The sequence below is a fragment of the Chinchilla lanigera genome, unplaced genomic scaffold, assembly GCF_000276665.1.
Source record: "Chinchilla lanigera isolate Chin_1 unplaced genomic scaffold, ChiLan1.0 scaffold00025, whole genome shotgun sequence".
NCBI lineage: Eukaryota > Metazoa > Chordata > Mammalia > Rodentia > Chinchillidae > Chinchilla > Chinchilla lanigera.
In genome coordinates, this window is record NW_004955426.1 from 16,039,428 (window position 1) to 16,044,501 (window position 5,074).

General features: G+C 33.7%; 1 long non-coding RNA gene across 1 annotated transcript in view; it reads left to right on the forward strand.

The window, feature by feature from the left end:
* Positions 1-259: 259 nt before the first annotated feature.
* Positions 260-5,074, forward strand: part of LOC102018746 — a 13,189-nt gene continuing 8,374 nt past the window's right edge. Inside the window, exon 1 of the long non-coding RNA XR_261198.1 lies at positions 260-403. This is a non-coding gene — a long non-coding RNA (uncharacterized LOC102018746). The remainder of the gene's footprint in view (positions 404-5,074) is intronic.

Genomic DNA, 5,074 nt, shown 5'->3' on the forward strand with positions numbered 1-5,074 from the left:
CTTTTCATAACTTGATGTACTTCTCATGTTTCATACTCTGAGGTGCTTATTGGGAATTTTTTAAACATTTATTGTGTTGTTGCTACTTTATAAAAGATGGAATTCTATATTTTGTTTATCCTGTAGAACATGGAACATGATTAGATATAGACTTTTGAATAAATAAGAAGTTCTGAATGATAATAATTAATATCTTTTACCTGAGTTTGCATTGACTTTTTTTTTTGTTGTTTTTTTCCAGTACCGGGAATTGAACTCTCGACCTTGTGCTTGCCAGGCAGGCTCTGTGCCACTGAGCTAAATCCCCACCCCCTGCATTGACTTTTAAACTTAGCGAATTATGTTACATTTCTTAATTTTATTATCATCTCAGACAATGCAATTCACTTATCCATGTAAAAAGGTGTGTCTCTTCTTTCGGTCAACCTCAGTGTGGAGCTTTATTGTGATTTTGAGATTTCAATAATTTCTATATTTGTTACAAAAATTTTACAGAAATACCTAACCGGTATAATTTAAATCCAAGTAATAACTGTTTGGCTTAAACACACTTAGACTATCAAAATCATTTCATTTTTTTTCTCAATACTAAGGAAATGTGTATATGACTTCATGTAAAATGTTTTTTTCCTTGTTTCTCTAATAGTATATAATTTATAGTTAAATATATATTTTAACTTAAATTATCAAAAAATTGCCAGTAATTAATGATATAGTATATTTTTCTATTATAATAGTATAGTGTTTCCTTTTTGACCAATTACTGAGTGTTTTTATTTATTGTAACTCAGTATGTTGTAATAATGGCCAAGATTAGTATAATCTTGCTAATTTAATTGAAGAGTAAACAAAAACCCTGAATCAAAATGTATAGACATTTCTAACTATCATGTTAATGCATCCTTGATTTACATGATCATACTTGCTCTTTTGTATTGTGTTATCACGACATATTAAATTTGAATATGGACAGAATTTTGACATCACTGACTTTGATGATATAAAGCAGAAATATATAGCAATATTTAAATTGTATACTCATGGAGAGTGTCAGTTGCCTAAGATACTGACAGTTAATTTAATTTTGCATTTAAAAGTGAACGTTCATAATTTATTAAAATACTATGAAGATGTCATAAATACTTCAATTCCATTAAATGTGTTCTCATTTATGATATATCATTCTCAGAATATAACTATTATTATTAAATTATACATTTTAATTTACTTAAATTACTATTTCATTTTAGCTTAATTCTTGATTGTGAAGGCTAAATGTGAGTCCTATATACTATTTCACAATGTATATATGGTATATATCATTTACACAGAATAATAGATTTATTTGTGCCATTTTCATACATGTATATAAATTCTTTGATCATATCCATTTTTATTACTATCTCTTACCTCAGTCTCATTTCTCTCTAGTGCCTACCTACCTAATAGTTTCCTCTATTTTCATGTTGTATTTTTGGTTTCATGGGGTTTTTTTTGTTTTTTTTCCGGTACCGGGAATCAAACTCACGACTTCTCGCTTGCCAGGCAGGTGCTGTGTCACTGAGGTAAATCCCCAGCCTGCTTCATGTTGTATTTTTTCAGACACCACATGTGAGAGAAAACCTGTGATGATTTTCTTTCTGCTTATTTCTTGCTCCACTTGGTAGGATGATCTGCAGTTACATGCACATTCTTATAAGTCACGTAGTTTGTTCTTCTTTATGTGTAATAGTTGTGTACATTGAGGAAAATTGTCTTTCTAAATTAATCCACTCATGAGAACCAAGGCTTATTCTATAACTTGGCTATCATGAATTATGTAACGGTAAATATGATTATGAACAGAACTTTCTCCTTCTAAGTGAACTTTTGTTCTTTATGGTGGAATAATAACTTCGTTGTGTGAACACACTGTCTATTCTTTATCCATTCATCCACAGATGAGCACCTAGGCTAAGTCCGTAACTTGGCAATTATTATGAATTGTGCTATGATAAATATGCGGGTATTTCTACAGTGCACTGACTTGAATTCTTATAGGTACAATTAGATTTTATGGTAGCTCTATTTTCGATGTTTTGAGCATCTCCATGCTGATTTCCATAGTTATTAGACTAATTTTAAACTGATAAACAATGTAAAAGGGTTGCTTTTTCTCCTCATCTTCACTGGCATTCTTAATGATAGTCATTTTGAAGGACTGAGATGGACTAATATGGTTTTCATCTGTATTTCTCTGATGGTTAGAGACAGTAGCACTGACCATGTGTGGTGGTGCCCTTGTGGGAACTAAAGTAAGAGGGTCACAAGTTCAAGGTCAGCCTGGGCAGCTTAGTGTCTTAGTAAGAACTTGCCTCAAATTAAAACAACTTTTTAAAAACAAGGGATAAGGATACAGCTCACTGTGAAAGATACTGGGTTCAATCTCCAGTACATCAAAAATTTTTCTATATTATTTTCTATATTCATTAAACTGATTGTTCAGTTGGTTATCTCATTTATCAGATTACTTACACTTTTTGTGCTTTTTGAGTTCTTTATATATTCTGAATATTAATCCTCTCTTTGGAAACCATCTGGATAGGTATATCTCTCACTCTTTCAGCTATTTCTCCATTCAGCTAATTGCTAATTGTACTATGTGAAGTGTTTTAGACATAATCCAGTAGGTCTATTCTTGCTACCATTTCCTGAGCTATCAAAATTCTATACAGGAAGTATTTGCCAATACCTACATTTTAAAGCATTTTCTTTACTATTCTCAAAACTTTAGGTCACATAAGCACTTCTATTCATCCCAAGTGTATTTTTGTTCAGCAAAAAGGCACACAATTTCAACATTTTATACAGAGTTATCCAGCTTTCCTGTTCAATTTGTTGAAGATGCTCTTTTCAATGTATGTTTTTTGTAGCTTTATCAAGACTCTAATGGCTGTAGCTGTGTACATTCATTTATAAGTTCTCTCTTCTATTAAATTGGTCTAAGTGTTTATTTTGTTGCATGTATAGCAATAATGAATTCACTCCAAAAGAAATCAGAAAAATAACTCCATTTAGAATAGCTTCAAAACTAATAAAATATCACCAAGAATGAACATCACCAGGAAGACAAAAAGCCTGCACAATTAATATTATGAAACCCTAAAGAAAGAAACTGAACAAGGTACAGGAAGATGAAAAGACCTCCAGTGGTCAAGGATTGGAAGAAATAATATTGATTAAATGGTCATACTAACAAAATTCTTCTACACTTTACATGGATTTCCTTTCAAGATATCAGTGTCATTCTTCACAAACCAGATAAATAAGCCTAAAATTCACATGGCAGCACAAATAATACTGTATCTGTCACTTTCCTTTAATGGGACAAAATACTTTACATACCCAAATTTATGAAGCATAGGTTTCAGAGAGTGCAGTCTAACCCTGTCTGACTCTAAGGCAGTATTGACATGATAAGGAGGTATGGCACAAGAAAGATGTTTAATCAGTTGCAGCCAGGAAACAGAAGTAAAGGAGTAGCCAGGAACAAGAATATACTTGTTTAGTTTTCATCCCAAGTAACCTACCTCCTCCAACCAGGCCCTTCCTAACAGCACATTCAGCTATGAACCCCTTGGTGTAATAATCAACTCCTGAGTAGTATTTACCATGAACCAATCATCCTCCAAAAGTTCTACCCCTGCATACATGAGATTTGGTGGGGGCATTTTATATGTAAACCAATGAAATCATAAGTAAAAAGAACAATGCCGGAGCCATCACAATTCCATTTTCAAAATATACTATAGAGTCATTGTGGAAAAAAACAGCATAGTCTCTAATTATTCATGCAGAAGAATACTACGTAAAATATTATTTTAAATGCTTGCTAATATTACTGTCCATTAAATATTTCAGTTTTCTTATTTTCAACTTTTTCTCTTGATGCAATTAGTATAAGAAGATTGTAAATCCCAGAAAAAGACCCATTGCAATGATGACAGCAAAGATCATCTCTAATTAACCATGCAGAACTGAATTTCTACAATTTCTGCTGAATACATCTTGAGCTACCAGTTTACCAACTGCATGAGTTCAGAACACGTACAACTGGTTACACAACATGAATTTTCTTCTTTTAGAAACATAGCAAGGGATAAAAGAAGCATAGGATCTATTAGGACTGGTTCTGAAAGGCTGAAGAAAGCTCTCATTATGGGAGGAGTCCTAACTGTATGTGTCTCACTTACATCGCTGATGAGGGTCCTAGAAAGTCAATGCACACTGACACCCCCATGGAGGGTATCAGTGTGTCCCACCTGGCAATATGGCACATAAATGCAAAATAAAGGCAAAGAGAGAAAGATCTGTAGTTGAGGAGCTCTGGGATGGCCAATGTTCTCTGGGGAACAAAGGCTTACTGATCCAAAAGCTCACTGCTTTTGTTTGGGTGTAGGTGGGTGTAACAGCAGAATGCTAGGAAAAGGAAACTCTGTAGGCATTGGCTGTAAGAGGAAACAGAGTCATTTTGTACCAGGCACAGAGGCTCTCCAATTAGCAATATGAGGGATCCTTTGATGCATTTAAGGCTGGCGCCTTCACTGCCAGAAAGGTATAATTTTTTTGAGTTCCATGCCTTATCTGGGATGCTATCTCATGTTTGAGCCCTGGAATCTAACAGGCTCTTGCTTGAGATCTCGTTCCAACCATGGGGTGGGGGAGGGACTCAGTTACATTCTTTTAGTTAATTAAGGGAATACTAGTTTCGGAATAGCCAGCTCTGCATATCTCAGTGAACTGGGTTAAAGGAGAGGTTAGGGAAAGACTGAGACAAGGAACTTCCTTTCTCTGGAGAGTGCAGCTTGAAACACTGGCTGGATAAATTCCCCAAGGTAATAAACTGAATGAAGAAAGACAAAATCCTTAAAAGTTACTAATGACTACTTAGGTAACATTCTCATAATAAAAAAATGTAAAGACCAAGAATATATCAATGATTGCTAAGGATTAAGATATTGGGATGATTAGGTATAATTTTTAAAGATGGCACTAAGGAATTCCTTGATTGTAATATAGTAATGGAATAGTAAGA